Genomic DNA, 17,155 nt, shown 5'->3' with positions numbered 1-17,155 from the left:
AATGACCAGGACGACCTTCTGTTATCGAGCTGTGTATTGTCTGGGAATGACCAGGACGACCTTCTTTTTCAAGATGTATATTGACTGGGAAGGACCAGGACGACCTTTTTGTTGTCAAGTTTTGCATTTTTCTTTAGCTAGATATTATGTGAATATTAAATACAAAATCATGTTTACATATGAATTAAGATACATTTTGTGAAACTGTTTTGACAAAAGAAACCTCCTAAAGGAGGAAATGAAGAATGTCTGTCTGTCTGTCTGTCTGTCTGTCTGTCTGTCTGTCTGTCTGTGTCTGTTGGTTGTCGCTTAGACATCTAGGTCATTGATGAAAAAGCAATAGATACGTTTTGAAATGTCTAATCCATATGCTTATTAAACTCCCTCGCTGAGTTCGTTTCGTTTCTCCGCCGATCACGGAGTATGGGTGGGACAAAACCGCTGTATTCACATTGGAAAGTACATTATTTTGAAGAACTACATTTGTAGGTCATGTGTATGAAGAAATACCCTAATGGCATGACAATGAACTTACCAATACACGCGGTTTTGTTGAGAGTTGTTGTCCAGTTTTAAGGCTCTTCAGGTGTACAAACACTGGCTAATGAAGGTGTGACCAGTTATGGTCTAGTGTACTGATAGCAAATGGTCACCTAGGGGTTAGTATCTGCTTCTGTTGAGCCATATCCTGACTAGGTGAGATATACTAGCACGGCAATGGTAGATGCGATCAGGATAAAACGGGGCTAGGATCAACGCTTAATAGGTACATGTATATGTATATATTTGAGTAAGACGATATTCCACCGAGCGCGTGTCGTCTTTACCGTGACGGATAATCACTCTATATTCTCTTGGTTGTTTGGAATACTGCTATCATTTGTATATGTACGTTTTTAGTGACTATTCACGTTAAATGCGGACTGTTTTTTACGGTAGTTAGTTCGCTCCAGCTGCTGGCAATGCGTTTTATCAGTACGCTACATAAAATGACTCGGTAACAATCTGATGTAAATGTTTAAGTTATGTGAAACAGCTGTCATAAATAGCCCGACCAAAAACAAATGACCGTGACGACCTGGTTTATAATTTATAGTTTGATATTTCGGGCAACGACCTGTAGTAGTATCTCTCAATACAGGTCAATTGGCGTATCGGTCAAACCCTACTTTCAAAGTCCAATTTTTCATTCTGTTTTCAGTGTATATCCGTATCGGTCAAACCCTACTTTCAAAGTCCATTTTTCATTCTGTATTTAGTGTATATCCGTAGACTCAGTAGATATTTCATCCTAAAATCCATACTGTTTAACCGTTCACTCGGTATATATTTCACCCTATATGTACAGTCCTTACTGTTTTAACCGTACCCCCGGTAGAGATTTAACCCTATATGTACAATCCTTACTGTTTTAACCGTACAATCGGTAGTGATATAACCCTATATGTACAATCCTTACTGTTTTAACCTTACAATCGGTAGAGATTTCACCCTAAAATCCTTACTGTTTATCCGTACCCTCGGTAGATTTTTCACCCTAAAATCAGTACTGTTTATCCGTACAATCGGTAGAGATTTCACCCTATATGTACAGTCCTTACTGTTAACCCGTACCCTCGGTAGAGATTTCACCCTATATGTACAGTCCTTACTGTTAACCCGTACCCTCGGTAGAGAATACAAAACGTATTCCTCTTCTTTCCCTTTCGAAAAGTCTTCTTCATTTAACTTTATACCAAACCGATACTATTCAGTAATAAAATACATTAAAGTTCAGAATGCGACAGTGAACAAGAAGTAGACAGCTACATCTCCAGTCTGCTCCAAACCAAAGCAAATCCCCACTTAAAATAACGTTATGCCAATTAAGCAATATGGGAACATACATCTATCGACAATTTAAAGACAGTGTAACGATTTCGAGCAGTAATTTCTGCTAAGTCGATTACATTAAAATGGCCGATCACAAGTTGCGTTCAAGCTTTGACCTGGTAAATCGTTCACTACACGATTTCTGTGCGCGATCTCGCCTCGAGTGCACACTACTTATACATGTTATTTACAAGGATTGCCGGGTGGAGACTGTAGCAATGTTCCTCATTAGACAGCGTTCGTTAATATAGCCATGTACCATGTCGTACAAGGACACGGAACAACATTTCCCCCGCTACATAACTCTTTACACATACCGCATTTTCACTTATGTAATGCATTACCCGAGCGTTCCTCTTACGAAACGAGTCATTTAATCAGAACGCTTGGTCTTGTATCCCCTTACATCAACATCAGTATCCCCTGACAACAAACACCAGTATCCCCTGACAACGACACCAATATCCCCTGACAACGACACCAATATCCCCTGACAACAACACCAGTATCCCCTGACACCAGTATCCCCTGACATCAACATCAGTATCCCCTGACAACAACACCAGTATCCCCTGACAACGACACCAATATCCTCTGGCAACAACACCAGTATCCCCTGACAACAACAGTATCCCCCGATAACACACCAGTATCCCCTGACAACAACACCAGTATCCCCTGACATCAACACCATTATCCCCGGACATAAACACCAGTATCCCCTGACAACACACCAGTATCCACTGACAACAACACCAGTATCCTTTGACACCGACGCCAGTATCCACTGACAACAACACCAGTATCCCCTGACAGCAACACCAGTATCCCCTGACATCAACACCAGTATCCCCTGATAACACACCAGTATCCACTGACAACAACACCAGTATCCACTGACACCAACACCAGTATCCCCTTTGACACCGACACTAGTATCCCTTGACAGCAACACCAGTATCCCCTGATAACACACCAGTATCCACTGACAACAATACCAGTATCCTTTGACATCGACACCAGTATCCCCTGACAACAACACCAGTATCCCCTCACACCAACACCAGTATCCTTTGGCACCGACATCAGTATCCCCTGATAACACACCAGTATCCCCTGATAACACACCAGTATCCACTGACAACAACACCAGTATCCTTTGACATCGACACCAGTATCCCCTGACAGCACACCAGTATCCCCTGACATAAACACCAGTATCCCTTGACAACACACCAGTATACCCTGATAACACACCAGTATCCCCTGACAGCAACATCAGTATCCTTTGACACCAACACCAGTATCCCCTGACAACAACACCAGTATCCACTCACAACAACACCAGTATCCACTGATAATACACCAGTATCCCCTGACAGCAACATCAGTATCCTTTGACACCGACACCAGTATCCCCCGACACCAACACCAGTATCCCCTGACAACAACACCAGTATCCCTTGACAACAACACCAGTATCCCCTGACAACAACACCAGTATCCCCTGACAACACACCAGTATCCCCTGACAACACACCAGTATCCCCTGACAACAACACCAGTATCCACTGACACCAACACCAGTATCCCCATTAGCTATTTTTACCGAAACCCAATGGTTAAAGCTGCCATTTTATTACATCTTTTAGATAAGTCATATCATAATATACACTAAAACTGACCATGATGGAGACCAGTCACCAACTTCCATTAGGAGTTTTATACTTTCATCATAAGACTTCATCGCCTGATGAACAATCACTCAACAAACAGAAGTGCAACTTACCAAAACGATTAAATTTCATTCATTTTTAAATCACTATTCAATACAACAACAATAACATCCCGAACGATATGATAAACTATACAAAATAGATTTTTGGTGTAATTAATGTACCCTCTTGTTTCTTTGAATAAACCATTTCCGTCCGTTTTGATCCAATTCAGTCGTGTTCTACAAAAACTGCTGGACAGGTACTGTCCAAAGCGCAAACAGGTGGCTTTCGATGAAAAGAAGGTGCATGTTACAGTAAAATCATTGCTCAGCTTCCAATATATATACCCCACATGCCACCGACAACAAAAGGTATGGGGTAATTACACATTGTCGAAAGTATTGTGGACACACACTATATTTCGGTCGAAATGTATAACATCTGTCGAAACCAGATGAAACTCCGGCGGCGGAGAATGAAGGTGTCCTGGTTATCGAGATTTACACAAGATCACTGCTGCACATGCGGTGTTGATCGACGATAGCGACCCAGATGCATACTCGCCTGTTTACTGTAATTGGTTTCAAGTGTTTGGAGAATGAGATCAGGACTGTAGACAGCTAAGATCGTGATTAGCACAGAACATGTGTTCAAACAAGCCATTTTAAACAGCATCAAAAATCAAGTGCAGGCGAAGAGGTTTAGTACATTTACAAAACCATTTCGACCATTTAGGCTTTATGATCCAGCGACACTCAATTCGACTAGTGTAAAACCATGACACGTGAACTTTTATCATTCTGAAAGAATGCAGCAATTAGTGCAGACCATATTGAGTGAAGTCGGTCATTCTGTAAGCCTTGAATCATGAGGGTCTGACGGTCAATCCAAAACGTTATGTGTCGGACAGTATTCACTGCGTACGAATTTCCAAACAGCTGAGATCACCGTTCGGGTGCCTTTTTTACTTAAATATTCATTTGTCTTTTAATAAACGATTTGTTCTCTCTTGTGATGTCAAACGTCCAATAGTCAACATGGCCCTTATGACGATTCATGGTATTCTGAACCTTTGAGGGTCCACATCATGTTATGAATATTGCATATACGTAGGGACTTATAAATTGGAGGATATATTGTAAGGTAAAGGTGACATCAGAATTTTGTAACAAGACAGAGGTAAATTGTAAGATAAAGGTGACATCAAGACTTTGTAACAAGTGAAAGGGTAAATTGAAAGGTAAAGGTGACATCAGGATTTTGTAACAAGACAGAGGGTAAATTGTAAGGTAAAGGTGACATCAGGATTTTGTAACAAGACAGAGAGTAAATTGTAAGGTAAAGGTGACATCAGGATTTTGTAACAAGACAGAGGGTAAATTGTAAGGTAAAGGTGACATCAGGATTTTGTAACAAAACAGAGGGTAAATTGTAAGGTAAAGGTGACATCAGGATTTTGTAACAAAACAGAGGGTAAATTGTAAGGTAAAGGTGACATCAGAATTTTGTAACAAAACAGAGGGTAAATTGTAAGTTAAAGGTGACATCAGGATTTTGTAACAAAACAGAGGGTAAATTGTAAGGTAAAGGTGACATCAGAATTTTGTAACAAGACAGAGGGTAAATTGAAAGGTAAAGGTGACATCAGAATTTTGTAACAAGACAGAGGGTAAATTGTAAGGTAAAGGTGACATCAGAATTTTGTAACAAGACAGAGGGTAAATTGAAAGTTAAAGGTGACATCAAGACTTTGTAACAAGACAGAGGGTAAATTGTAAGGTATAGGTGACATCAGAATTTTGTAACAAGACAGAGAGTAAATTGAAAGTTAAAGGTGACATCAAGACTTTGTAACAAGTGAAAGGGTAAATTGTAAGGTAAAGGTGACATCAGGATTTTGTAACAAAACAGAGGGTAAATTGTAAGGTAAAGGTGACATCAGAATTTTGTAACAAGACAGAGGGTAAATTGAAAGGTAAAGGTGACATCAGAATTTTGTAACAAGACAGAGGGTAAATTGTAAGGTAAAGGTGACATCAGAATTTTGTAACAAGACAGAGGGTAAATTGAAAGTTAAAGGTGACATCAAGACTTTGTAACAAGACAGAGGGTAAATTGAAAGGTAAAGGTGACATCAGGATTTTGTAACAAGACAGAGAGTAAATTGTAAGGTAAAGGTGACATCAGGATTTTGTAACAAGACAGAGAGTAAATTGTAAGATAAAGGTGACATCAAGACTTTGTAACAAGGGAAAGGGTAAATTGTAAGGTAAAGGTGACATCAAAATTTTGTAACAAGACAGAGGGTAAATTGAAAGGTAAAGGTGACATCAGGATTTTGTAACAAGACAGAGAGTAAATTGAAAGGTAAAGGTGACATCAGGAATTTGTAACAAAACAGAGGGTAAATTGAAAGGTAAAGTTGACATCAGGATTTTGTAACAAGACAGAGAGTAAATTGTAAGGTAAAGGTGACATCATGATTTTGTAACAAGAGAAAGGGTAACTTGTAAGGTAAAGGTGACATCAGGAATTTGTAACAAGACTGAGAGTAAATTGTATGGTAAAGGTGACATCAGGATTTTGTAACAAGACTGAGGGTTAATTGAAAGGTAAAGGTGACATCAGGAATTTGTAACAAAACAGAGGGTAAATTGCAAGGTAAAGGTGACATCAGGATTTTGTAACAAAACAGAGGGTAAATTGCAAGGTAAAGGTGACATCAGGATTTTGTAACAAGACTGATGATATTCTCTGGTTACGTTATTTCTCGTCCTTGTTTGAGAGGGCACCAGATGTAACCATGATTTAAGTGCGTGTTTCGATCAATGTTCAAAAACGAAAACAACAGTACGTTGCAAATTTTTTCACATTTAATGTGTTTTTATGGCTAAATCAAACGACCGCCCAGCTTATGCTCCAATTTTTGTTTGTGGTATTATATACACTTATTTAATTACGATAAAAATAGATATGCTTTGATTGTGTACTAAGCGAAACACGTGTTTCAGCTCGTGTCGGTTGGATATGAACATAAACCGGGCTATTTAGGTCGCTTGTAACCTCGACTCTATCACACGGGTTTAAGAGAATTGAATCCTCCGTTAATCATCAAGTTAACTTATAATAACAAAATAGACGCCATGTCGACATGGGAACGTTAATCGCGAGGGCTTCCAGTGCAGGAACTAGAATGTGCCGTTATATGTCAATACAGACTTCCGCTTCCTTAAGGACCGATATGGATATCCCGACGCACGGAAACAGAAATATCTACTAGAAATTAAAAACGGCCACGTTTCCAACAAGTTGTTTCCAACAAACGGCAAACACAAAAAGTGCCGAACTTGTACCTCGTCATAAGCCCTCCTGGCCTTCGAGCAGGTACGGTTTATCTGCTGTCGAATATTAATATATGTGTATTGCGTCATTATAACATAGTCGATCTGTTCCTTTCTGACGATCAGTAACTATATGAAAACACCACCAGTTTATGTCATTTACGACCCTCTGTCTCGTGTGTTTTATAATTTACAGTTACATATAACTTATATAATCAGCGTGTTCTCAGACAGTTGCAGTTTGCGCATGCTTACTTGGTGACTCCCACTTCCTGACTCATCTGATCTCAAGTCCACACATCACTGGCTTTGCAATATATCTCGGTAAGGATATTGTAAAATGTCTGCTGGCTGTAACTTGTTAAGTAGTATTTGTAAACTTGAGCGTCCTGTTTTATTCAATCACTAATTGCAGGTCTTTTGAAGTCACGTGACAACTTGAATGACAGCAATACAAGTGTGTCGGCATGTTTGGTGTTGCCACAATTAAATTATTCGGGTCAGGTGACAGCTGGAGCCCCTATGGAACTATCTAAACATACTTGTCTTTAGGACGTAGCAATCTGATATACACATATATCTTGATGCTCTATACGTTGACGTATTCTCCAAATATATTTCAATGAACTAGTGTGACAAAAGGTGATCTTTGTTTGTGGTAATTACCATGTCAAGGACTGTATAATTGCGGTTATTTTCGCCGCGCGTAGCGACTTTCAATCCTTGTTGTATCAGAGTTAAACTATATAAATCCATGGTTAAAACCATGTTTTTTTCTGGTAACCTTTACATCAGTGCAACGTTGAGCAGACACACGCATGTAACATTTACTCATTGGTACTGTGTCGTCATAACACCTATTCCTGAACCGTGTCATCATTACACTTTATCCTGAACCGTGTCATCATAACACTTTATCCTAAACCGTGTCATCATTAAATCTATTCCTGAACCGTGTCATCATTACACTTTATCCTGTACCGTGTCATCATAACACTTTATCCTGAACCATGTCATCATAACATCTATTCCTGAACCGTGTCATCATTACACTTTATCCTGTACCGTGTCATCATAACACCTATCCTGAACCGTGTCATCATTACACTTTATCCTGAACCGTTTCATCATAACACTTTATCCTGAACCGTGTCATAACATTTTATCCTGAACTGTGTCATCATTACACTTTATCCTGAACCGTGTCATCATTACACTTTATCCTGAACGGTGTAATCATAACACCTAACCTGAACCGTGTCATCATTACATTTTATCCTGAACCGTGTCATCATTACACTTTATCCTGAACCGTTTCATCATAACACTTTATCCTGAACCGTGTCATAACATTTTATCCTGAACTGTGTCATCATTACACTTTATCCTGAACCGTGTCATCATTACACACCTACACATAACACTTTATCCTGAACGGTGTAATCATAACACCTAACCTGAACCGTGTCATCATTACATTTTATCCTGAACCGTGTCATCATTACACTTTATCCTGAACGTTGTAATCATAACACCTAACCTGAACCGTGTCATAACATTACCCGTGTCATCATAACACCTAACCTGAACCGTGTCATAATAACACTTTATCCTGAACCGTTTCATCATAACACTTTTTCCTAAACCGTGTCATCAAAACACTTTTTCCTGAACCGTGTCATCATAACACTTTATCCTGAACCGTGTCATCATAACACCTAACCTGAACCTTGCCCTCATAACACTTTTTCCTAAACCTTGCCATCATAACACTTTTTCTTAAACCGTGTCATCATAACACCTAACCTGAACCGTGTCATAATAACACTTTATCCTGAACCGTTTCATCATAACACTTTTTCCTAAACCGTGTCATCAAAACACTTTTTCCTGAACCATGTCATCAAAACACTTTATCCTGAACAGTGTCATCATAACACCTAACCTGAACCTTGCCATCATAACACCTAACCTGAACCTTGCCCTCATAACACTTTTTCCTAAACCTTGCCATCATAACACTTTTTTTTAACCGTGTCATCATAACACTTTATCCTGAACCGTGTCATAACACCTAACCTGAACCGTGTCATAATAACACTTTATCCTGAACCGTGTCATCATAACACTTTATCCTGAACCGTGTCATCATAACACCTAACCTGAACCGTGTCATCATAACACCTAACCTGAACCGTGTAATCATTACACTTCATCCTAAACCGTGTCATCATTACACTTTATCCTGAACCGTTTCATCATAACACTTTTTCCTAAACCGTGTCATCAAAACACTTTTTCCTGAACCGTGTCATCATAACACTTTATCCTGAACCGTGTCATCATAACACCTAACCTGAACCTTGCCATCATAACACTTTTTCCTAAACCTTGCCATCATAACACTTTTTCTTAAACCGTGTCATCATAACACTTTATCCTGAACCGTGTCATCATAACACCTAACCTGAACTGTGTCATAATAACACTTTATCCTGAACCGTGTCATCATTACATTTTATCCTGAACCGTGTCATCATTACACTTTATCCTTAACCGTGTCATCATAACACTTTATCCTGAACCGTGTAATCATAACACCTAACCTGAACCTTGCCATCATAACACTTTTTCTTAAACCGTGTCATCATAACACTTTATCCTGAACCGTGTCATCATATAACCTAACCTGAACCGTGTCATAATAACACTTTTTTCTAAACCGTGTCATCAAAACACTTTTTCCTCAACCGTGTCATCATAACACTTTATCCTGAACCGTGTCATCATAACACCTAACCTGAACCGTGTCATAATAACACTTTATCCTGAACCGTTTCATCATAACACTTTTTCCTAAACCGTGTCATCAAAACACTTTTTCCTGAACCGTGTCATCATAACACCTAACCTGAACCGTGTCATAATAACACTTTATCCTGAACCGTTTCATCATAACACTTTTTCCTAAACCGTGTCATCAAAACACTTTTTCCTGAACCATGTCATCAAAACACTTTATCCTGAACAGTGTCATCATAACACCTAACCTGAACCTTGCCATCATAACACTTTTTCCTAAACCTTGCCATCATAACACTTTTTTTTAAACCGTGTCATCATAACACTTTATCCTGAACCGTGTCATAACACCTAACCTGAACCGTGTCATAATAACACTTTATCCTGAACCGTGTCATCATAACACTTTATCCTGAACCGTGTCATCATAACACCTAACCTGAACCGTGTCATCATAACACCTAACCTGAACCGTGTAATCATTACACTTCATCCTAAACCGTGTCATCATTACACTTTATCCTGAACCGTTTCATCATAACACTTTTTCCTAAACCGTGTCATCAAAACACTTTTTCCTGAACCGTGTCATCATAACACTTTATCCTGAACGGTGTAATCATAACACCTAACCTGAACCTTGCCATCATAACACTTTTTCCTAAACCTTGCCATCATAACACTTTTTCTTAAACCGTGTCATCATAACACTTTATCCTGAACCGTGTCATCATAACACCTAACCTGAACTGTGTCATAATAACACTTTATCCTGAACCGTGTCATCATAACAGTTTATCCTGAACCGTGTCATCATAACACCTAACCTGAACCGTGTCATCATAACACCTAACCTGAACCGTGTAATCATTACACCTCATCCTGAACCGTGTCATCATTACACTTTATCCTGAACCGTGTCATCAAATTACCTATTCCTGAACCGCTATTTTATTACACATATTCCTGAACAATGTCAAAAGATCACTTATACCTACAGGTCGTCGTCATTGAACAATTCCTGTACCGTCTCGTTGCCGCTTTCATGTCAAGCGTCATCAAAACACCGGTATCCATGTTTTAATTTTTCAGTACTTTATACTGCAGGAAGAATAATGCTGTGTTGTGTAATCTGATCGTATTCCAGATAACTGATTGCCGAGATCGTTACCCAGTAGCTACATGTATAAAGTCTCCCGGGAAGTTTGATAATCAACGAGTTGTTAACACCAGCAGGGCGGACCAGTAAGGCACTTACCCACGTGTTTGGCAAGTCATTCCGGATAGATTCCCCGCCCGGTCATTCCTCAGCGTTCTGCGTTACAACATTAAAAGTCCGATCGCCCACTTTCTATTTCATTTCCATCTCATCATAAGCACCATGAATGTGTGGTCCTTTCGTCCGTCTTGCTGCCTTCACAAATTAATCACCAGGAGTATATAATCTTTGTGTCCGTCTATCCTATCCATAACAACCTCAGCACCAGGAGTGATGTCCGTCTGTCCTCTCCATAACAACCTCAGCACCAGGAGAAATGTCCGTCTATCCTATCCATTACAACCTCAGCACCAGGAGTGATGTCCGTCTGTCCTTTCCACCTCAACTTCAGCACCAGGAGCAGGGTGTCCACTATGTCCTCTCCATAACAACTTCAGCGCCCGGAGTATAACGTCCATGTGTCTGCCTATCCTACTCTTAACCAGAAGTGGTCTTCGTCTTTCCTTTTTGCCTCAACTTCAGCTCCTGGAGCGATGTCCGTCTGTCCTCTCCATAACAACTTCAGCACCAGTATTGTATAATCCACGAGTCCGTCTGTCCTGTCCACCAACATTTTAGCATCAATCTCTCTGTTCAAGTAAAATTTTGACTGTATGTTATTTGCTAGAACCAGTGTTTGTTTCGAGAAAGGCACCGGTTTCTATCGGGTAAAAGACGCGTACTATCGTTTGTATTCAATAGTAAGTATATGTACGGCGTTTGTCGCCTGCGTTCAGTTTGATTGTCGCTTCGTAAAAATGCATTTGTTTTTCCCGTTCGGTTTTAATCATCAGCGGGTTCAAACAGCACGTTTGATTGTGTCCAATTTCAATTACCGGTTTCCAAGGGTACATATTTTGTGTACGTTTGATTTCGGTTGTCGCTTACTATCAGTGAAACATCTATCTATCTTTCAATAGGAACTGTTCATTTTGAAAATCATTATTGTTTTTGCTATTACCTTCCGATACAGTGTTCACTTTCGTTTGATTTCAACTTCCAGATTCTAGGAAAAGTAATTGTTTTCTTTCTACTTAGATCCTCCGTTTCCGAGAGTACTTTTTTTCTGAATGCAATATAAATTGTGTTAAGCATTTAGTTCAATTTGTGTTTCCTAATAGTATTTCTATTTACTTTCCATTGTCGTGATGTTTCACGGTAGTCTTGATATTCATTGTCGGTTCACGGGTCAAACGGTATAGAATAACCCTGTATCGACTTCATTCTACGTCTTGTTCCAAATATCAATCCTGTGTCTTCATTCTTATGTCTTGTTCTGAATATCAACCCTGTGTCTTCATTCTTATGTCTTGTTCCCAATATCAACCCTGTGACCTCATTCTACGTCTTGTTCCTAATATCAATCCGTGTCGTCTTAATTCTACGTCCTGTTCCCAATACCAGTCATGATTTTGCAATACATCGACAGCTGACAGATACATTTAAAACACTTTTCCCCCAAAAACACAGTGGTTAATAAAAAGGGCGACCCGTTATACGAGTCTCTCAAACTGGTCTTTTAGTCGTAAATGATGCTTAATAAAGTATTTCAACATAGGGATGGAAGGTCTTTGAATATATGCTTTTGTTCAATTGTAAAAAGTTCAAACAATAAACGTGACACTGGCAGAGGCCCCTGACGTACACTAGTAACATGAGACCTTTATGACCTGGATGGATCATTATGACCTTCGTCTAAACTAAAGGAGAGCGAAATCCAAATATTTATATCTATTTTCCCAAGTTGCCACAACTCTCTAACCCTAGGGGGTCAGGCAAACCATTTATACGAAATTCTCCTCAGCAAAAAGCCATCCTCCAGTAGAAGGATTTAAATGAATTTGCTCTACTTCCCCTATGGGTCATGACCCTTCTGTTCTAGTGGGCCAAAATATACGTCTATACGAGAAGGATTCTCAACTACCAAAGGACCCTCCAGACCAAACTGGGACACGGTCCATGCATTCCTACAACAGAAGGGGTAGAATTTTCAAGGGTTTGTTTTATTACTCTGGGTTAAAAGAGAAGGGGTCAGACCAATCGTTTATAGAAAATTGAGCCCTATTGCCCCAAGGTTGTTTCAGACCAAATTAGGACAAAATCCTGATATTCCTTAAGAAGAAAATGAATTTGAAAGAATTTGTTCTATTTTCCCTGTTCAGTGGGCTCCGCACCTCCTGTCACGGGGATCCGAGGCCCACCGCTTATACAAAAATGAATCCTCTTCACCCGTGGATGCTTCAGATCGAACTCAGACAAAATCTACAGTAGCCTCGTTGTCAATTCATGAGTAAGCGTTTATTTTCATTAATTGTCCTGAGTGATAACCTGTGATAACTAAGACCTGCGCGATACGCTGGACAAAATGGTGCTCTATAAAGTTCAGTCCTATGTCGTGCTGACTTTTACCTCTCGGACAAAGGCAATCAATATAACCATCATCATCTGTAACCGGACTAAACCATCTCAACCCTGCGGTCAGTATGTGCGATCATTTAATGTCTACCTTGCAGAATCAATACAGATTGCTTTATTCCTTGTGAAATTACTTGCACAAATACCTTGCCAACTTCGCTGATCCAATACCCGTTGAAAGACAATACGTGTCTCTCTAAGATGATGTAAGAAAAAGGTTAAATTCACGGCGCAGAAAGTATACAGAACAAATTCATATCTCTGTAACCAGTGACATGACTTTGACCCCAGTCCATTCATTCTCGTTTGGGCCTGCTCCGGATGACAAATGATAGTCCCTGCTGTATAAGGGGTATAAGAAACTATGTCACATTGTACGGAGTCAGAAACATTAACATGTTTTATTCTGTATATATTTCGTCTATTTTTATCTTGATACCCGTTATATATATATTACTGCATACACTTGTAGTAGTTAAATATAGAATTTCCAGATCACCTATATTGTAAACGTGTACTAAGAGACAGGCAACAAAACAAAGGTGTGTGTGTTGCGATATGTAACTTGGTAAGACGATGGTTAGAAAGGCGACCCGGACAGACAAACAAATCGGTACATTTATACAGTATATAACTTGGTCAGACATGTGATTCGGTCGGGAAAAAAAATTCCATATCTTTTCATATCAGACCGCGGAATAAAGTCCTGGTCTTGGCTCAGAATGACAATGATACAGATTCTGTGTATTTAGACTCACAACGGATATTTTCAAATTCAAGACAAATTATAATTTTATCAAAATATATATTGTCCACTGTTCAAGAAGAAAGTATCTGTAACTTTATAGATTTCGTCAACTCTTGTAGGAGGAAGGAGCAGGTCTACTTACTGGTATAATGACGACTCATCTAGGCGGACATGTGTCTACTTGGTGGAATAATGTCAACTCATCAAGGTGTACATTGGTCATCGAGGAGGGAGTATGTTCAGACGGTGGAATATTGTCGATTCATCGAAGAGGGAGTATGTTCAGACGGTGGAATATTGTCGATTCATCGTAGAGGGAGTATGTTCAGACGGTGGGATATTGTCGATTCATCGAGGAGGGAGTATGTTCAGACGATGGAATATTGTCGATCGAGCAGTGAGAATTTATTGGCCATGTTTTACACCATCCTATACCAATAATCCTTATTGTGTGATTTTAATGTTGACGATTGTCCTCACATCACCAATACTACTTGACTGTACATGTACAAGTACTATATGTATGATTTTGAAATTAACTTGCCTTATATGTATCTTATTACCTTATTATGCTGTTGCGTGCGAAATGAAATAAAATAGTAGTCAGGTTTATAGACTTCTGGTGAAGGACGTACAAGTCTAGCTTTAAATGGGTGGGATACTGTCGACTGATTCGGGAGGGAGCTGTCACACCAGTGAAAAGTATTGTCACGCGACTCCCGGGAGACGGAGGCGATTTCCGCGGTTGACCTCTTGGGGAGGAAGTAGATTTACAAAATGAGGGTATTGTTGATTTCCCAGGATGGACTAGTTTTACAGGGCACACCAGTAATGTCGACTTCTGGGAGTGAACTGATCGACACATGGTGGGTAACAGGGAAGCCTCCACGGCAGAGATTACGATAGAAGTCGTTTAACGCTTTGATACGCTACATTGTACATGTTAACCGACATATTTATTAACACTATTTTAATACAAATATCTGAAGTATTTTTTTGAAGTTCACAGTAGGTTGATGGAATGTGATCCAGTGCTATAAAAATGACAGATCACCAGTTCAACTTCGTGTTGTAACTAATCGACATCGTTCGTTATTTCCCGGATCTTGATATATGTCAGTACAATTTACGACCCTTTACCTGTCATATTCATCTACCTGGATCACAACAATTGTACCTGTCGAGTGTATCAGTTACCATTCTGGGGAGGAAACCACGTCCCATTGGACGTGACGGGTATACTAACCAAGGTCATCATTATTACACACACCGTTACGGTCCATGGCGGATGATAGTCTCCGCCACAGTGTCACATAGCAGGAACTGATCGTATCGTCATGTCTCCGATACAGATGTAAAGTTGTTTGTATAGTATTGTTTTTGTTATGCGCTATCAAATTATGTAATTACATATTAACTATAAACTGAATGATGGACCCAGCGATGGACGACTTTCCGTCGCTGATTAAAGTACAGTCGATGGACCTAGTTCGGTCACACCTCGTCAATAATGCAGGACCACGGTACTGCCTGGCTGGAGAATTGTCACATATATCTCGATTGATGACAGCTGTTAAATCCACGGTTGAGAAGCATTTCATTACCAATATATCGGATGTTTACAAGTATCAGAGGACTTAGTGGTGTCGTAATTTCTATTTAGTGTGTGATTAATGTCATCATTGGTAACTAAACTGAAACTCATCAAAGATCAACCCTCTTATACGTCTGTCTGTACAACTTATAGCAAATATCCTAATTACCCTTGCCACTCTAATCATGGTTAACGCGACACGAACAGCAGATGTGTTCGTCACGCACCGAAGCTGCTGCACACACACTGCTGGGGGCCATGTGTCCGGGTCCCTTTGCACCTTTCGTATAACAGTAGGTCCCCATACCGACAGTGCATCAGGGGATTGTTATAAACCGTTCACACCATGTTCTGCCTATGAACTATTGTCAATAATGAGAACAACCCTTTGTATACACGTATTTTTAAGAAATGGTATCAATTTCATTAACCCAGCTACATTGTATGTTCAATACTGGCCTTGTATGACTACAGTTGGTATTATCTCGAGAGGGATCTGGGCCACTCGCGGCTCAAACACTTCAAACTTTTAGCTTATAAAACAAATTAAAGTCGTGTTTATGGTCTCCTGTCTGAGGATAATTTTAGACTTGAATGATTCCTCTAAAAAGCAAAACTCACGAGGTTACAAAACTGTCTTGTGAACTTTGCCGAACGACCGGCGAGTTTTCTACATATGTGCACCACCTCTGTAATACGTATATACACACAGCTACAAGTCAAAACGATAAATTTCTAGATAGGATTTGAATAAAAAAATCTCTGATAACAAGCACGAAGCAAATGTAAAAGATAACATTGACAAATTCCGTTAAAGTTGGCCTTGTTTTGTATTTTTTAACATACGTGCTAGTCGTGTCCTGTAATGGCCCGTATATATCCGGATCTATTACTGTTTATGAAAGGTGAGAAGACACTTACCTTTTACAATAAATAATTGTGGTGACGTTCCCAAGGTTACTGTTTGAATTCAGATAGCGTGTATATCAACCACACATCACATGACAAAGTACGTCCCGACAGACACGTGGTAAGGTCAGTGTAAATCCAGTGTGTCCTGAACAACAAACCAAAAAGAGAAACTTAGAACACACAAGGAACTTGTGGTAGCTCGCACGAGCGGGACAGTCCCTTCACATTCTGCTATCACAAATGGCTTAGTTCTGTGATGGAGCACGTGGACACGGCCCAGCAGCCATGCGCTTGTACCGCCCTTCCACACTCCAGTGCCTGACTCCGCCCAGCTGACAGAACCTGCTAGGGTACACAGCACATACCAGCAAGCATCAAAATGCATATTAAACACAGCACAGAACACTGCATATAACACGCAAGACAGGAAAGACAGTGAATATGAACGAACATAGGGAAAACTAAAGTCAAAACAAAGCGGCAAATACGGGACAT

The 17,155-nt window shown here is 39.8% G+C and overlaps 1 protein-coding gene across 1 annotated transcript in view; it reads right to left on the bottom strand.

Moving 5' to 3' along the window:
- The window catches only part of LOC132545683 (FMRFamide receptor-like), a 48,748-nt gene extending 32,014 nt beyond the window's left edge, over positions 1-16,734 (bottom strand). The window contains exon 1 of the mRNA XM_060209373.1: positions 16,670-16,734. The gene's annotated coding sequence lies outside the window, so the exon portion shown is untranslated. The remainder of the gene's footprint in view (positions 1-16,669) is intronic.
- Positions 16,735-17,155: the final 421 nt, after the last annotated feature.

This window comes from Ylistrum balloti, unplaced genomic scaffold (genome assembly GCF_031769215.1).
Source record: "Ylistrum balloti isolate Yb309-2 unplaced genomic scaffold, AGI_CSIRO_Ybal_v1 Utg369852, whole genome shotgun sequence".
NCBI classification, from domain to species: domain Eukaryota; kingdom Metazoa; phylum Mollusca; class Bivalvia; order Pectinida; family Pectinidae; genus Ylistrum; species Ylistrum balloti.
Note: the sequence above shows the minus strand (reverse complement) of the source record. Positions and strands in the feature narration are given on the sequence as shown.